We start from the raw sequence: 18,948 nt of genomic DNA on the forward strand, positions 1-18,948 counted from the left end.
TCCCCTAATCCTTGGGGAGGTAAATGGCTGTGTGGTTTTCCTGCGTTCCTCTACGGACTCAGCATCCAGGCGGAAGGGGACAGACAACAAGGCATGTACTGGTGGGTGAGAATATTTCAGGATACCAAGCCATAGCATCCCCAAGGTCACCCCAGGACCCACCACATCAAAGAGGAGGGAGGACAAGATGGGACCAAGAGCCCAGAGAGGGATTGGGCAGCACTTCCACTGGGGCAGGAGGACAGTTACAAAAGTGGCATTGAAGGAAATCTCCATGAAGCACAGCCCCCTTGCAGATGGGGCAGATAAGAAAACAGATTCATTGTGGAAGGGCACCTGGGATGATTTCACTGAGGTAATCGTCATGCAATCCTAAGAACTAAGTAACGGGGAAAGTTTAAACAGTGAGGTGCCACGGTACAGAATGAAGGCCAGGAGGGCTACCGTGGAAAAGGCTTTGAGCTCAGCGGACCAGCCCAGAGGGGCTCCTTCAGCACCTACTTCTCTGAACAGTTCCTAGCCCACAGGAGATGCTCCAGAAAAGTATTGATAACCTCATGCTCTGTAAGTCTTAAGATCCCTGTGGTTGCGGACAAATACCTTGAACTTTGTACAGTACCATTGCATTTTTGCAAATAAGTTACAGGTGTATATGCTTTTTTGTATTTTCTCAAATCTCCCTAAGTGTACTTTGGTAGCCAGCTATCCTGTACTGAGAGCCCTCTGTTTGCCCATCTCTGTGACAAATACCATCCTGACTCCTTATCTCATCTAATCCTCACAATAAACTTACAAGTCAGGCACAGCTGTTGTCTCCCTTCTGCAGATGAGAGAGGTCAGGTGCACTAAGTCAACACAGCTGGCTGGGAGCGGGGGCAGCTGAGGCGGCTCCCTGCCTCTGCACCGCTGGGTGGCTCAGGAGTGTTGTTTGTTGCCATGCAAAACCGCCAATCTGATTTTCGAGAAAATCCATTGTAAAAAGGAGGTTATGTTTATGACAACCATATCTAGTAAAAGTAGACAGAATGAAAGACGAGTTTAAATCATTCTCAGCCCAATGTCAGGCGTGTGTTGACAAGCAAACAGTGATTCAGTGAAAGCTGTAATTCACCAGCTATAGTCGGCATGAGCTGCTTTGGCAAAAGGAGCGAGTGGTGTTTTGTTTGGTTACAGACTCAGAAGCCTTGCTTTTCATTCGGAAATTTGTGCGGAACACAAAGGGGGCAATCACAGCCAAGCCCCCCCGCCCCCGCCCCCGTCCACTCAGAGACTCTCTTTCCAGAAGGAAGGAGGGTGGAAGAGCCCTCTCTCCCCCAACAGCGTGTTCTTTAGTTTGGTAGCTTCCTAATTCCAGACTTTGTGCTCTCCCTGAGGAACCAAGTGTAGAATTCCTCCAAACCAATGTTTCCTGGCCCTGTAGGGATACTGAACTTGTGTGTGCCAGGAAATACATGGCTGGCCTTACAGGCATTGAAAATATGGTTGATGAGCTGCAAGAAAGACTTCAGGAAAACACAAAGTGCTAAAATGGTAAGCAGAGTAGATGGGTGATTCCGTTTCTCTAGTTTCGAAACACAATGAGTTTAAATTACTTTTCTATTAAAACACTTCTAAGAAAACAAATTTTCCTTTTTTCAGTAATGATCAAAAATAGCCTGTCTCGGGGTGCCTGGCTGGCTCAGTCAGGAGAGCATATGACTCTTGATCTCAGGTTGTAAGTTTGAGCCCCACGGTGGGTATGGAACCTACTTTTAAAAAAAAGTGGGGGGGGGCGCCTGGGTGGCTCAGTCGGTTGAGCGTCCAACTTCGGCTCAGGTCATGATCTCACAGCTCCTGGGTTCGAGCCCTGTGTCGGGCTCTGTGCTGACAGCTCAGAGCCTGGAGCCTGCTTCAGATTCTGTGTCTCCTCTCTCTGCCCTTCCCCTACTTGTACTCTGTCTCTCTCTGTCTCTCAAAAATAAATAAACATTTCAAAAAATTGAAAAACAAAACAAAAACAAAGAAGTGAAAAACGCAAATGCTATCCCATTAAACATCCTTTCCTGTGGCCTGTATCTTCATTCAACCTCCATCATCTTTCAATATCAGTATCAGAGATCTCCCATCTCCTTTGCATAGTAGTTCACTGAAGAGATACATTATAGCAAAGCCGTCCTCCACTAATGGGCACTTGGGTTGTTTCCAGGTTTTTTCTATCGGAGACTGCCCCTTACATAGATGGCTCATACATCCTGCACAGACCACCCCTATATACAGACATCTACACATTCCTAAGTTGAACCATATACTTTAAATTTTTTTTAATGTTTTATTTTTGAGAGAGAGAGAGAGAGAAAGAGAGAGACAGAGTACACATGGCGGAGGGGCAAAGACAGAGGGAGACACAGAATCTGAAGCAGGCTCCAGGCTCTGAGCTGTCAGCACAGAGCCCGGCACAGGGCTCGAACCCAAGAACCTCGAGATCATGACCTGAGTCAAAGTCAGATGCTTAACTGACTGAGCCACCCAGGTGCCCCAAACCATATACTTTTAAAAATCTGTATAGATGTGTACAAATTACCATCCCAAATGGCTGAACGACTCTGTACTTCGGATACCACTTTACAAATGTGCCTCCTTCCCCACAGCTAAACCCACACTAAGTACTATCAAATTTTAACATTTTTGCCAGTCTGATAGATGAGGAATGGCATCTCATGTTTAATTTTGAACTAAATGAAAAGGAAAATGCAATTTATCAAATGTTGTGGGATGCAGTGAAAACAGTGCTTGGAGGGAAAGTTATAATATTGAATGGATACATTAGAGAAGAAAGACCTAAAGTCAGTACATCTGGAGCGCCTGGGTGGCTCACCCGGTTAAGCGTCTGACGTCAGCTCAGGTCATGATCTCGCGGTTCGTGGGTTCAAGCCCCACGTCGGGCTCTGTGCTGACAGCTCAGAGCCTGGAGCCTGCTTCAGATTCTGTGTCTCCCTCTCTCTCTGCCCCTCCCCCGATTGTGAGCACATGTTCTCTCTCTCTCTCTCTCTCTCTCTCTCTCTCTCTCTCTCTCAGAAATAAATAAATATTAAAAAAAAAGAGAGAGAGGTAAAAAAATTCTTTAAAAAAATGAAAAAGAATAAAATCAGTAAATCTAAGCTTCCACTTTAGGGAACTAGAAAAAGAAAAAAACATTAAATCCGAAATAAGCAGAATATCAGAAATAATGGACATTAGAAATCAGTGAAATTGGGGGCACCTGGGTGGCTCAATTGGTTGGGTGTCCGACTTCGGCTCAGGTCATGATCTCACAGTTCGTGGGTTCGAGCCCTGCGTCAGGCTCTGTGCTGACAGCTCGGAGCCTGGAGCCTGCTTCCGATTCTGTGTCTCTCTCTCTCTCTCTTTCTCTCTCTCAAAAACAAATAGGGGCGCCTGAGTGGCTCAGTCGGTTAAGCGTCCGACTTCAACTCAGGTCACGATTTCACGGTCCGTGAGTTTGAGCCCCACGTCAGGCTCTGGGCTGATGGCTCAGAGCCTGAAGCCTGCTTCAGATTCTGTGTCTCCCTCTCTCTCTGCCCCTCCCCCGTTCGTGCTCTGTCTCTCTCTGTCTCAAAAATAAATAAACGTTAAAAAAATTTTTTTAAAAACCAAATAAACATTAAAAAAAATTAGAAGTCAGTGAAATTGAAGACGGAAAAGTAATAGAGAAAATCAAGGAAGTCAAAAGTTGGTTCTTTCAAAAGAAAATCAATACAATTGATAACTTCTACTCAGATTAATCAAGGAAAAAAAAGGGAGGACACAAATTACTAACAGCAGAAATGAAACAGGGGTCATCGTTACTGAGCCCATGGACATTAAGAGGATAATGAGCAATATGATGAACAACTCTATGCTCTGAAATTTAACTTAGTGGAAACAGACCAATTTACCAAAAGACACAGTATACCAAAACTGACACAAAGAGAAAGAAATAATCTGAATAGGGCTATATCTGTTAAAGATGTTTAATGAATAATTAAGAAACTTCCAAAACAGAAAGCACCAAGGCCAGATGGGTTCACTGATGAAGTCTACCACAGATTGAAAGAAGAAATGATACCAATTCTCCACACTCTCTTTCCGAAAATGGAAGCAGAAGAAATACTTGCAAACCCGTTCTGGGAGGTCAGCATTACCCTAAAACTCAAACCAGCTAAAGGCATTACAAGAAAGAAAAATTGCAGGGGCATCTGGGCGGCTCAGTTGGTTAAGTGTCCAGCTCTTGATTTTGGTAATGTCATGATCTTGCGGTTCGTGGGTTCGAGCCCCATTTGAGGCTCCACGCTGACAGCACGGGGCCTGCCTGGGGACACTGTCTCCCTCTCTCTCTGCCCCTTGCTCGCTTGCCTGCTTTTTTCTCTCAAAAATAAATAAACATTAAAAAAAACCCTGCAGAACAATATCTCTCATGAATACAGATGCAACAATACTCAAAATATTAGCAAATCAAATCCAACAATGTATAAAAAGAATTATAACACCACAACTAGGTGGGATTTATTCCAGGTATGAAAGGCTGGTTCAACATTTGAAAGCCAATTAAAGTAATTCATGATATTAAACATATCAAAAGATACAAAAAAAGCATTTGACAAAATCTAACATCCATTTGTGATAAAAAATTTTTCATCAAAAACCTAGGAATGAAGGCACTTGGGTGGCTCAGTCGGTTAAGCATCCGACTTCAGCTCAGGTCATGATCTCAAGGTTCGGTTTGTGAGTTCAAGCCCCACACTGGGCTCTCTGCTGTCAGCGAGGAACCCACTTCTGATCCTCTGTCCCCCTTTCTCTCTGCCCCTCCCCCCTCAAAAATAAATAAGCATTAAAAAAAATAAAACAAAACCAGGGGTTCAGTCAGTTAATCCACCGACTTCAGCTCAGGTCATGATCTCGCAGTTCATGAGTTCGAGTCCTGCATTGGGCTCTCTGCTGACAGCTCAGAGCCTGGAGCCTGTTTCGGATTCTGTGTCTCCCTCTCTCTTTGCTCCTCCCCCGCGCATACTCTAAGCCTGTCTCTCTCTCTCAACAATAAACAAACATTAAAAAAAATTTTTTTTTAAAGCAACACAACTCTATTGTTCAATACATTCAATACATGTAATGTTTCATATTTCCTTTGGGTCTTTTTTGGTCTTCTCAGAAAAACTTCCTAGGTAGTCTCCATTTTATTTTTAGTTCATTTATTTTCAAATGAACTTTAAAATCATTTTCACAATTGCCCACCGAATGTCCCCTGAGTAAACTGGTTGAATGGAGATCTTCAAAGAGGCTGGGAGGTCACAAGGGGACCTATGCCCACTTGAGGGCTGCAGGCAAAGTGTGACCTTGGAAAGGGGGTCTGGACCAGAGCTGGGACCAGAGAATTCCTGGTGGAGCCCGTGAAGCGGCCAGCAGAGAGCGAGACCCACCACCAGGAAGAGCGAGGGCTGAGGAGTGGCCAGGCCCCAGGGAGTCCGGTGGAGGGCAGCTCAAAGGCAGGCAAGAATCAACTGGTCCTCACAGTTGAGTGACAAAAGCCAGAGGGAAGCTCGGCCTCCGGGGCTGGTGTCAGGCATGTGACAGGAAGGCCTGGGCTGGTCTTCTAATGGACCCAGCACCCAGCCTTGGTCAGACACGGGGACATATCTATGCTAAACAAATAAACAAGTGGACCATGGCTAAATCCAAGAGGACAAGGGCGGAGCAGGGCATGGAGGGAGCAACAAAGGGGGGGAGATAAGCTCGTGGGTGAGTGTCTGGGAGTGGAGAATCGGCAGGGGGGGGGTAAGAGTCAGGTGTGCCTGGTGAGGCAACAGTGAACCTCTGTGCCCTGGGAATCACAGCCACCTACGAGGAGCAGAAACACTGGCAGAGACGTGGCTGAGACGAATCCCTACCCCCTCCTGCCCTTTTCTGGACCCACACTGGCTTCCCACTCCCCTTTGTCACCTTACCCAGAGCAGGTCTTGGGAGAGGGCCGTGCAGAAGGTGGGAGTCTGGCTTTGGACACATCAGAGGAGTATGTTCCATGCGGTGGTTGACTCCGGTTCACATCACCGCCGGACCTACGATGCTGCAGAGTGGGAAGTGAGAGCCCTGCATTGGGGGCAGACAGGCCTAGCCTGCTCCCAGCCCCGCCAGCCACTAGCTGTGCTGCTTACAGCTAAAGTCCCCTCTGAATAACACGCCGCTCGAATTAAGTGACACGGCATATATACAGGGCCTGGCATACAACAGGTGCTCAAGAAACGTTCAGCGGTGTCCACCGGGCTCTTTGCTGGCCTTTCTGGCTATAAACGGAGCATATTAGGAATTAAATAGGTTTCTACAGCTACCACTGCTTAGACATGTGTTCTAAATCTCCATACAGCTGGGGTGGGGGGTGGGGGGCAGGAATGTGTTCTGAGTTCCAAATTGTTGGCTTATCCAGAACCTTTAGAACGCCCTACCTCCTTCTGTCTGCCCCAAACCCGTCCTGAATCACCGCCAGCACCCGGAACAGTCTGGCTGGTGCCATCCGGTGAGGTCATTCTTGAAGATCAAGGAGGCGAAATCAACCAGGCCGTGAGTGCCAAACATTGGGCGGGTTGTTTAAAGAGCAGAAGCCACCAGGTGCTGGCTAAGGGGACATGGGAGTGACATTTCCCACATTTCCAGGCCAGGGAGGAGGCCTGTGATATGAGAGGACCACCACGTGTCTAGCACCATGCTGAGCCCTTGTAATGGCTACGCCTGGAGTCCTCACAACAAACTATGGGGGGGAGAAGGGGTGGTAATTAGTGCCCCTGCAGAAGAGGAAACCAAGCTTCTAGAAGGTGACAGACCCAGACCCGGAAAGCAGATGCTGCACTTTCCGCTCAAGATTTTGCGGGCTGGCTCACACACAGACACGTGAATGACCTTCCTGGGACTAGCCGGATGCTCCGGGGCCACGACCGGAGGCCCACATCCCGGCAAGATAGTGTACCTGGAGGTGATAAGTCAGGGTTACTGGGGAGATCCGGAAGTCAGCTTGGCCAGGAGGCTTTGAGGTCCCAAAGTGGGATAGTGGGTCAAAGAGGCACCCGGCTATCACCCTGCTGCCGGCCGCCCATGCCACAGCCCCTGTGCTGTTCCCGGGCCTGGAGAACTTTTGCCTCCCGGACACGGGAGAGTCCTGGCCACCGGCATGACACTGGCCACCAGACAAGAGGCTCTCCACTGTGTGGATCTGGAGGATGACCGGCCCTTGAGGGAAATTCACCTGTTCGCTTTTCAAACTCAAGCTCCGGATCAGCTCGGCTTAAAGGACCGGCAGGGATTTGCTTCTGATCTCAGGGTCAAGGCCTAGCAGGGAGCCAGCTGAGGAGGCCAGTGCCTAAAGGCCAGATGATTCTTCATGGCTCCAGGGCCTCCAAGGTCAGGGGGCCACTCCGCATCCCTTTACTCCTGATTCAATTCCCCATTCCTGCCCCTGGCATAACTCTCACCCCTTTACCCTCCGCTTCATTTGAGACCAGACTTCCCATCAGGTCCCCGCGCAGGCTCTACGGAAAAACGAGTGAGGAAATTCAAGAGGCATTCCTTCCCTCTCTCTCTGCTTGTAGCAACACCTGCCCCTTCCCCAGCCTGTTCTCCCTGGGGCATCTTCTGTCTCAAGGTCCCTTTTCGGGGACGCCGCCTTCAGCTTTCCGGAACCCTGTGCGCGGGGGCCGCTGGGGGGCGTGCGACCCCCGCCAACCCAGGAGTTGCACCTCCGCCTCCCGCCGAGAGGGGACCTGGGGGGCGAGTCCCAGGTCTCCCCCCACCCTCGAGGCCAGGTACAGGGGGTCGCCAGGGGGCGCCCGACACCCATGGACATCTCCGCGGCTCTGGGGAGCGGGGGGTATGTGTGCCTGGAACCTGCGAGAATGTTCAGGGAAGGCACAGAAAGGGAGGAGAGAGGCCAAGGGCAGGTGGATGGGTGGAAATGAAAAGAGGCGGCGAGAGGGGCCACTGAGGACAGCAACGTGGAGTCCGGGAGAACGCCAACAAATGAGGAAGGCTCGGGAAGGCACAGGGGCGGGGGGCGGTAGGGGCAGAAACGGGGCGGCCGGGGCAGGGGTTCGGGGCCTCCCCTCCCCCTATCCCCCAGACCGGTCCGCGGAGCGGGGTCGGGGCCAGCGGGCACGGTAACGTCAGCCACCGGCACCGGCCGCATTTCGGTCCCGCGGCTCCTGGCAACCGAGGACGCCGGTGGCGGGGCTGCTCTGGGCGGGGGCGCCGGGCGGCCCCTCCCCGACGGCCCGTGATCCCCCGCCCCCTCGGGCGCGCCCCCGCAGCCCCAATCCCCGGGCGGCCCGCGCGCTCCCGCAGCCACGCGCCCGGAAGGCCGGGCTCCCCCGGGGCCACGTGCCCTGAACGTGACTCAGCGCTTTCCGGCGCCTCCCCGGCCGCCCGCCCGCGAGCTGGGCGGAGCAGAGACCCCAGTCGAGTGGTGGGACCCGGCCTCTTGCCATCTGGAGCGAGGGCCCCGGAAGCGCCCCCAGCCGAGCCCTCCCTGCAGGCAGGGTGGATCTTTCCCTGCAGGCAGGGTGGGTCATTCCGGTTGGAGGACAGCTTCAATCATTTGTGCGTTAACTCAAGGGCGCTGACCGAGAACCTACCGGAGGCAGCAGACCGGAAAGGACAGGCTGCCTCAAGGCGCTGACGGCCTGCCCAGGGTGCATCCAGTCCCTCTTGCTGGCTAAATCTGTAGATAAAAAGATAGTCCTCTTGGACGCCTATGGGCACTTAGGGTACAGGGCAAGCCTGTGGGAAACAGGCCACAGGAAGGACCAAGGGCTCTGGGCCTGGGCTGTCCCGGCAGGGGAAGCAGCATCACAGCCACCTGGGTAGATCAGGGAGGCCTTGGGAGGCACATTGGTATGGCCTGGAATTTGAAGTTGAGAAGAAGGACCCCAGAAAGGGTCTAACTAGCCTTATAGAAGCTGGGAAGTAGGGAAGGGGTGTCCAGAGAGGACAATTGAGTTTGAGTTTGGCGGGGAGTGGCCTTGGGGACCATCAATCAGCTAAGGGTGGACTGGATGTGGTGAGAAGCTTCTGCGGGGTGGCCCGAGGCAGGGACACGAGGGAGCAGGCCACCGGACCCATCTGGGGGATAACTAGAGTGCAGGCGGGAGAAGGCAATGAGAGAAAGTGGCCTGGTTCGGGTGGTGGAACACAGAGGGGACTCTACAGCTGTTAGCCAGGGCACAGGGGACACAGAGGATGCCTGCCTGGAGCTGGCTAAGGGCCAGATCTTTCCCTGAGGCTGACGACTGACTGATGGATCCTGCCTCTGTGGTGGGAAAGCAGGAGCTCTTCCTCCCTAACCCTATGCTGCCTTGAGGCAGGGGATTGAATGAGGTGACCCTGCCTTGGGGGTCCCCAGTGCACTCTTGGGACCCACTTGCTCTTGCTCTGAGCATTTGGTCTTCTGTTTGTACGTGTCCTTCACACCCAGGGAAGGGTCTTCCCATCTGTCTGAGATCCACTGAATGAATGAATGAATGAATGAATGAATGAATGAATGCCTGAATGAATGAACAGAGAGAAGCCAGTGACAGATGCACCTGTTTCTCGGTGCACATTACCTGCCAGACACCACACACAACCACATCCTCAGCGGGGGCTTTTTAACAAGGTCAAGGAGGGGGGCTAGGGTGGGAGACAAGGCCCGGGGTTCCCGAGGGCAGGCAGGACAGACCCGAGCTGTCTGTCCCCTGGCTCCCCACTGTCTCCCCAGCTCAGCGCTCTGACTGCTGGATCTGGCAGAATTGGAGAACTGGGGCACCGCCCGTCCGCCCCCTCCATCCATGCCGCTACACTCTGCTGAGCACACGCCATGTGCCACTCCTGACTCTTGCGGGTGCCGTGGAGAACCGGGCACTGCCCCTGCACTCCCTGGAGCCCCCCTCCCCCCCGCCCCTTGCAGCAGGAGAGGCACACATGCTGTCAACATGGTGAAATAAAGGGGGCACTCCAGCGCCGCCGCGAATGGAGAGGTGGCAAATGTCCCCTAGCTAACAGAGCCCAAGAGAGAAGCCAGCCTTAGCTGCGCAGACATCCTCAGAACTGCTCCTCTCTCTGTGCCTCAGTTTCCTTGCCTGTAGGTGGCACTAGAAGGCTCCCAAGGTCTCCCGGGGACTAAAGGTACGTGCGTCTATGACTGAGGACCATTCCAGCTGCCCCCCCAGCCTCCACAGAGAGGGCGAACAGACCAGACTCGCCCAAGAGTCGGGGCCTGCAGATCCCTCAGACCAGACTCAGAACCTTGAGTCTGCCAGAGGCCCAGCCAGTTGATGTGGGCCACCTTCCCCAACCTTCAGCCCAAGACCTTCCCCAACAAATCTGAACTCCAGACGGCAGCCAGGAGCACCGAGGTGGGCAGTCTATGCTGAGAGCGGGGAAAAGGCGGGAGTATGAGGCAGGAAGTGGACAGATCCCCTGATACTTGTCCTGACTTTGAGTCACGCGACAACCTGCAGAAGTGAAGCAGAGAAAGGGATCGTGTTGGAGGCCATACCCCAAACAGAGTTCTAGACCCACCAGTTAAAAGGGCTCCAGGTCAAGGGTGGCCTCCAGAACGCTGGCCAGCTGGAGTCACAGTAAGTTCCAGGGACGCTCGGTCCTGATGCTGTTCCGGCCGCCCCTCCCTTAAGGATGTGGCAGTGCTGGTGCTGTCATTGGTTTGGGTACCAGCCCGGGGACCCTGACATGTGCAACCAACTGCCTTTTCAAGCAGAGGTGCGGAAAGGATTGGTGTGAGTTCTCCCAGGAAGTTGTTCTACCAGCTGGGGTGGGGGTGGGGCGGGGGGGCAGCACCGTTGGGGACTCAGACCGTGGGAGCCTGAAACTAAGTCATGTAGGGAGTTACCCAGGTGAAGGGGGAGAGAGGGAAGGGGTTCATTCAGGGTGGGGGTAGGAGGTAGGGTGGGGATAGTGATGGTCCCAGAAGGAGGGACAGATGGGAAGATGAGTGGGAGGAGGGGCCGATCTTGGTCATACTTAGAGGGCCTGCAGGTGAGGGGAGTCACTGCAGTGTCCTCAAGGAGAAGTGACATGGCCAGAAGTGCTCCTGAGAAGAGCAGAAGAACCCTGGCCGCTCACCCTCCCCTGTACTGAGCAAGCCAGGCTGGTTCCCTCCTCCTCCCATTCTGCATGTAACTCCTTTCCTCTCTGATTCCTGCAGAATCCCCAGGACTACCCTTAAGGCATGCCTCGGTGGCTCAGGCAGTTAAGCCTCCAGTCTTGATTTCGGCTCAGGCCATGATCTCACCGTCGTGATAGCGAGCCCCCTGTCAGGCTCTGGGCTGAGCATGGAGCCTGCTTGGGTTTCTCTCCTTCTTTCTCCTTCTGTCCCTCCTCCGCTTGCTCTCTCTCTCTTTAAAAAAAAAAAAAAAAAAAAAAGAATTAACTCAGGACAGACCAGTCGAGCATGACAAGTGGACCGCATGTGTTTCTCTTTCTTCCTGAGCCCTATCCAAATGAAAGGAGATTAAAAAAAAAAAAAGCTATACTACAAAAGCCCTGTCCAAGAATGTTCATAGCAGCTGTAATCACAATAGCCCGGCCCTGGAAACAGCCCAGATAGTCATCAGGAGGAGACTGGATAAAAAAAGCTTCTAGGGGCATCCAATGGAATACTACTCCCCTGTAAAAAGGAACAAACGACGCATGCAACAATATAAATTTCAAAAATTACACGCTGAGTCAAAGAAGCCAAACACAAAGTGCAAACTGTTTGAGGTCATTTATATGAAATTCTAGAAGAGGCAAAACTTACCTAAGGTGACAGAGATCAAATTAGTGGTTGGGCGCCTGGATGGCTCAGTTGGTTAAGCATCCTACTCTTGATCTCAGGTCAGGTCTTTTTTTTTTTTTTTTTAATGTTTACTTATTTATTTTCAGAGAGAGAGGGCATGTACACACTTACGTGAGTGGAGGAGGGACAGAGAGAGAGAATCCCAAACAGGTTCCTCACTGTCAGCCCGACATGGGGCTCAGTCTCACAAACCATGAGATCATGACCTGAGCTAAAAGCAAGAGTTGGACACTTAAGTGACTGAGCCACCCAGGTGCCCCTTGATCTCAACTCAGGTCTTGATCTCAGGGTCATGAGTTCAAGCTCTGCACTGGGCTTTGTACTGGGTGTGAAGCCTACTTAATAAATGGAAGGAAGGGAGGGAGGGAGGGAGGAGAGAAAGAAAGAAAGAAAGAAAGAAAGGAAGGAAGGAAGGAAGGAAGGAAGGAAGGAAGGAAGGAAGGAAGGAAAGAAAGAAAGAAAGAAAGAAAGAAAGAAAGAAAGAAAGAAAGAAAGAAAGAAAGAAAGAAAGAAAGAAAAAGAAAGAAAGAAAGAAAGAGAAACGAAAGAAGGAAGGATGAAAATTAGTGATTGTTGTTTGGGAGGGGAGGAGTGGAGGGGCCAGTAAGGGTTGACTAAAAAAAGGGGCATGAGGCAAAAAGATAAAGCGATAGAAGGTAAGAGAAAAAGGACGGTGCAATTTAATGTTTAATGTCTGAAAATAGTTGTCTCAGAAAAAGAAATCGGGGCACCTGGGTGGCTCAGTCAGTTAAGTGTTGGACTCTTGGTTTCGCTCAGGTGGTGATCTCATGGTTCATGAGTTCAAGCCTCACATCCGGCTTCATGCTGTCAGTGGGGAGCCTGCCTGGAATTCTCTCTTTCTCCCTTTCTCTCTGCCTCTCCCCTGCTTGTACTCTCTCTCTTTCAAAATAAATATATAAAAACTTAAAAAAAAAAAAGAAAAAGAAATCAAAGGGAAAGAAATGATCACAGAAAGACTTTGAGACATTGTCGCAGATTAAAAGGCTTCAATGGTGCACTGCAGGTGAATGAAGAAAAGGCCCACAATGAGGGCCACCATCATGGACTTTCAGCACACCAGGTATAAAGCACAGACCCTAAGCATTTTCTAAGAGAGATAAACAAATCAAATGCCAAGGTTTAAGATTCAAGGAGTAGCAGATCTCATAGCCACAGCCATGACCATGGCTTCAAGTTTCTGAGAGCGATTTTATACCCAGCCCAACAGGCAATCAGATATGAGAATTGGCTAAAGATATGCTACATATTCAAGATCTCTTTTTGAGATCTTGCACTTCCTGTGCACCCTTTCCAGAAGTTTCTGGAAATAAATCAAACAAAGGGTAGAAGTAGAAACAGGGAATCCAGTACAGGAGAGAAGCAAAGAGAAGCCATAGGATAAGTTTGATTGCAGCTGAGTGGGAAGACGGTGTCTGGGAGGGATGCCTGCAAAAAAGAAAGAAAAGTAAAACTGAGATTCTCTGTTGCAGCTAAAATTTCATATTGATACTTATATGCTTGTATAGGTGTAAAATATTCCTGGAAGTCTGTAGGAGAAACTAGTAACTGATTGCCTCAGAGGAGAGCTGGGTGGCTTGGGGTTAGGACAGAAGGGACATTTGCTTTTCACTTGTCACTGAAGCCCCTTTTTGTATCTTTCTCCAATTTTATAGCATGGGTATTTACGGATTATTTAAAAAGGTATTCAAGGGGGTGCCTGGATGGTTCAGTCAGTTGGTTAAGGCATTGGACTTCAGTTCAGGTCATGATATCATTGTTTGTGAGTTCAAGCCCTGCTTCAGGCTCCTGGCTGTCAGCACAGAACCTGCTTCGGATCCTCTGTCCCCGTCTCTCTCTGCCTTTCCCCCACTCAACACTCTCTTCCCCCCCCAAAAGTAAATAAACATTATAAAAAATAATAAAAATAAAAATTAGGGATACCTGGGTGGCTTAGTTGTTAAGCATCCGACTTTGGCTCAGGTCATGATCTCGAAGTTTGTGAGTTTGAGCCCTGCATCAGGCTCTGTGCTGACAACTTCGAGCCTGGAGCCTGCTTCGGATTCTGTGTCTCCGTCTCTCTCTGCCCCTCCCCCACTTGTGCTCTGTTTCTATCAAAAATAAATAAAATGTAAAATAAATAAGTATAAAAATTTATCAACGTTTTATTTTTTATTTTTGGGACAGAGAGAGACTGAGCATGAACGGGGGAGGGGCAGAGAGAGAGGGAGACACAGAATCGGAAATAGGCTCCAGGCTCTGAGCCATCAGCCCAGAGCCCGACGCGGGGCTCGAACTCACGGACCGCGAGATCGTGACCTGACTGAAGTCGGACGCTTAACCGACTGCGCCACCCAGGCGCCCAATAAGTATAAAAATTTTAAAAAGGAATGCACAGAACCATTATTACACTAGATGTTAACTTAGATTTAAATAAATAAATAAATAAATAAATAAATAAATAAATAAATAAATAAATAAATAAAGTATTCACAGGAGCGCCTGACAGGCTCAGTTGAAAGAGGCTCAGTCGAAAGAGTGTGTCACTCTTGATCTCGGGGTTGTGAGTTTGAGCCCCATGTTGGGTGTGGAGATTACTTAAAGATAAAATCTTTTTAAAAAATGGAACAAAAGGGCACTTGACTGGCTCATTTGGTTGGCCATCCGACTCCTAATCTCAGGGTCGTGAGTTCAAGTCCCCCCCCCCCACCACCGCTAGCTGTGGAGTGTACTTAAAGTAAATGAATCCATTTTTAAAAAGGTGTTAACAGAGAAAAGAATAGTATTGATAAGGATTTGTAAGACCTTCTGGAACGTTTTTTGAAGATTTAGCCATAAAGGAACAGAAAACTAAGTAACTGACGAGAAATGAGGCACTTAGGACCACCTACATCCTACATGAAAAGGACTTAGAGCACACTCTTGGCTCAGCAGGGAGCAGGGTGAGGGACCTTGTAACATCACGTGATCTCTGGCTGCTTAACCCCACACCTGACCACGTGGGCGAATGGAGATGAGCTACATAAGAAGCCAGTACATAATGTCTAGATAAGCTGAAAATCCAGTGCTGGAAGTATTAATTAGAAAGATGGCAAGGCGTATTCTGAACAACTGGAAGGATTAAAAGCGGTCACGGTTACTTCTGGGGATTTGCTTGAAGGGCAGGAGATTTCTTTGTACGTATGTATGTATGTACGACTATAGGCTTCAATGCTCTGTGCGGAGCCCTGCGTGGCGCTTGAACTCACCACCCTGAGATCAAGACCTGAGCTGAGATCAAGAGTCAGATGCTTCACGGACTGAGCCACCTGGGAGCCCCTGTTGTTTTTACATAATAAGTCGGGTTTTTTTTTTTCAATTTTATTGTGATATAATTGACATATCCAAATCTTTTTTTAACAAAGAGAGAATCCTTTTTTAAAATTATCTTATTTTATTTTTTAAATGTATTTGTGCGTGTGTGTGAGAGAGAAAGAGAGAGAGAGAGTGTGTAGGGAGGGGCAGAGAGAGAGGGAGACAGAAGATCTGAAGCCAGCTCCGGCCCGGTGCAGGGCTTGAACTCATGAACTGTGAGATCATGACCTGAGCTGATGTCAGATGCTTAACCGGCTGAGCCACCCAGGCACCCCAAGACAGAGAATCTTAAGCAGACTCCACACTCAGTGCAGAGCCTGACACGGGGCTTGATCCTACAACCCTGCATTCTTTTTTTTTTTTTTTTAATTTTTTTTTCAACGTTTATTTATTTTTGGGACAGAGAGAGACAGAGCATGAACGGGGGAGGGGCAGAGAGAGAGGGAGACACAGAATCGGAAACAGGCTCCAGGCTCTGAGCCATCAGCCCAAAGCCCGACGCGGGGCTCGAACTCACGGACCGAGAGATCGTGACCTGGCTGAAGTCGGACGCTTAACCGACTGCGCCACCCAGGCGCCCCCAACCCTGCATTCTTAACCTGAGTCGAAATCAAGAGTTAGATACTAACCGACTGAGCCACCCAAGTGCCCCCCAAATCTTTTTTTTAATTAAAAAAATTTTTTTTAAGTATTGACTCCATGCCCAATGTGAAGCTTGAACTCACAACCCTGAGATCAGGAGTTGCATGCTCTATAACTCTTCTCTTTTTAAAAATATTTTTTAATGTTTATTTTTGAGAGAGAGTGAGACAGAGTGCAAACGGGGAAGGACAGAGAGAGGGTTAGAGAGAGAATCCCAAGCAGGTTCCACGCCATCACCTCAGAGCCCAGTGCAGGGCTTGAACTCATGAGCCGTGAGATCACGACCTGCCGAAGTCAGACGCCCGACCGACTGAGCCACCCAGGGGCCCCACTCTGTAAATAACTCTTTTTAAAACTGTTTTTTTTAAGGGGTGCCTGACTGGCTCAGTCCATAGAGCATGTGGCTTTTGATCTTGGGGATGTGAGTTCAAGCTCCGTGTTGGGTGTGGAAATGACTTAAAAATAAAATCTTTAAAAAAATGTATAAAACTGATTTTTTTTTTAATAGAAGCACATGTATCGTTATGGTAAAAAATTAAAACTTATATAAAAAGAAAAAAAAGAAAGATCCACTGGCTATTAGTTGGAGAACATGCTGGAATGAAATGGCCACACCAGGAGTTCCAGTGAGAGGGGAGGTGGGCTTGGTGCCATCGTTCCCAGAGTGGGGAATGTGGCAGGAAGGAAGCCTTTCAGGGAAGGTGGGGACTCAGGCGGGGGGTATGGAGACTTTGAGGTGCCCATGGCACAGGTGAGGGGTGCTTGAGAGGCTTCTGGGTAAGGAAGGAGGGCTTCAGGAGCGCCCTCTCAGAAAAGGAACCATACCCTGTGAGCACAGCTCTGAGAATAAAATTCCCATCCTGAAACAGATGACTGGGGTCCTGAGAAAACGACTCTGCCTGCCTCTCAGAGTGAAATCAGAGGTCACGGCAACAAGGCCACCCCGCTCCCCAAATCAGTGGGTCAGAAAGAGTTAGGGAGACAATCAGTTTGGGGAGGAAGCGTGAGGGAAGGGACACAATGGCCACTGACACCTGCAGTATCAGCCTGGTTCTAAACACCCCCCCACCCCACGCTTGGCTCCCCAAGGTCACAGGGCCAGTCAACTCCAGAGTCAGGGATGAGAACGCAGAAGTCAGTTTTCTCCTCTGCAAAAAGAGGGCCCTGAGCCCGCTCAATGTCCGTGCCACATAGAACACTTTCCCCCTCCCTTCCCTCTCCTCCCCCATCTGATTTTCTCCCGAACTCTTCCTTCAGACAAGAGCACCCTAGGCCAGAGGGGTGGAGTCTTCGAGGAGCCTTTGAGGGGTGGGGACTGACCTCCCTTAATGACCCACTTCTTTCTGTGTGGAGGGGGTCAGACCTAGTTGATTCGGATTCCTTCCTGGGCTGGGAGACCCTCAAGGTCCCTCGCTCTCAATAAAACCCACACGGGAAGTAGGGAGCCTAGAGAGACCCGGGGAACGTGGATGGGGGTTGAGTCCTGGCCCTCTGTGAGGTCCACCCTCTCACACCCCCGACACCCCACCCCTTCTCTCCAAAACTGACCTTGAACTGGTGGTCCTGACTTTGCCTGGCCTTGTGGGACAGTGCCTGCCCCTGCCCAGCTGCCCAGGCAGTTCCCGCCAGGCCAAGGTTAATCTTTAACCGAACACCAGGCTCTGGGGGCTCCCGGGCTCCAGGGGTGTCGGGCTCAGCGGCCCCAGGACCCCGTCCTGGTGCACCGGGACAGCTGGGACAGCTGAGCTGGGCACTGCTCTGTCCTGGTGACCTTGTAGCTGGGGCGCGATCAGGCTAGAGGCCCGTTTGCCTGCCACGCGGGTTTAGATGGGGTAATAACAGGTGTGGGGGAGCCCTGAATGCCAGGATGCCCACACCAGCCCCGTCTCTGGGCTTCCTGTGATTCTCATTCCCAGGACCTGGGCCCCCGGTGGGGGAGGGGCTGAGCGGAAGAGGAGGAAGCCAAGGCCTCTTCTGCCTCCTGCTCCTTCCTCCTACCAGGGTCCCCTCTCCCTCACCTGGCTCACAGCTGCCACACACCCCACTCAGCTTCAGCCGGCCTTCAGGGCCCCCCACCTCTTTTCCTACCCCACCCCTACCCACAGGCTCAACAAAGGAGCCTCTTCCTTGTGTCCAGAAGAGGGTGGCATGGGGCTTTTCTCAAAGATCCCCCCCCCCGGCCTGAGGGCTCTCCCCCTGCTATCTCTGTACCCTGGGGGCCTCAGGAGCCTCTTCACCCCAGCCGCCGGAGAACCCCTAGGTGGGCGTTGTCTGCAGTGAATATTTTCGCCCAGGCTCCTGGCGTGTTTTTCTACCTTTTATCCATCTGCCTTGCGAGTACATTCACTCAGTACTTGAGAAGTTGGACACGGTCCTTGATCCTGCAAATGTAGGAATGAGCAAGACAGGTTATCTGCCCAGAGGGGTCCAGACGTGTGGGTTCTGAGGCTGAAAGCGGAGGCAGGGCCTGGGTCCCACTCCGCACCCCCCTTGCCTGCCCTGCCAACACAGGGCCACGGTTCACGGTAAGCAAGTTAGAGGGACGAGGGATGCCTTGTGGGGTGAGGAGGGGCTTAGTGCCCCAGTGAGGCATGAAGGGGGGCAGGGGGACTGGGGGTGGGAATAGGCCCACGGACAGAGCGGCTGCGGTGGCTTGGCCGCGGGCAAAGGAGACTGGGCAGCCTCTGGGCCTCAGCTCCGCTCCCTGCGCAAACAGTAGGTGGGAGCTCCCCTCCCTCTGCCCCTCCCCCCCCATACCTGGGGGAGCCTGTGGGGGGGGAGGCTGGGCAGGTGGGTAGGCACACTGCCTGCCCTCCCCACTTCCTGGAGCTCTGACTTTCCCCAGAGCTCCGCCTCCTTCCTTCGAAGGGAAAGAGGGTCTGGGGCTCAGCCCCAAGCTGCCGCCCTGGCTTCACGACAGCCTTAGGGTGACGGGGCTGGGCTGGGCTGGGGGTGGGGGCAGCAGTGAGACCTTGGGCCCCGTCACTCCCCCTGGTTACTGTGCACCTTCCTCTCCCTGCCCTGCCACTCAGGCTGGTTGGCTTCTGGGGGACAGTGCCCTCCAGCTGGGCCCTGCCTGCTCTGGACACTCAGGGAAAGTCCAGGCCCCAGCACTCCCATCGGAGCGGCTC

This window comes from Felis catus, chromosome E1 (genome assembly GCF_018350175.1).
Source record: "Felis catus isolate Fca126 chromosome E1, F.catus_Fca126_mat1.0, whole genome shotgun sequence".
NCBI classification, from domain to species: domain Eukaryota; kingdom Metazoa; phylum Chordata; class Mammalia; order Carnivora; family Felidae; genus Felis; species Felis catus.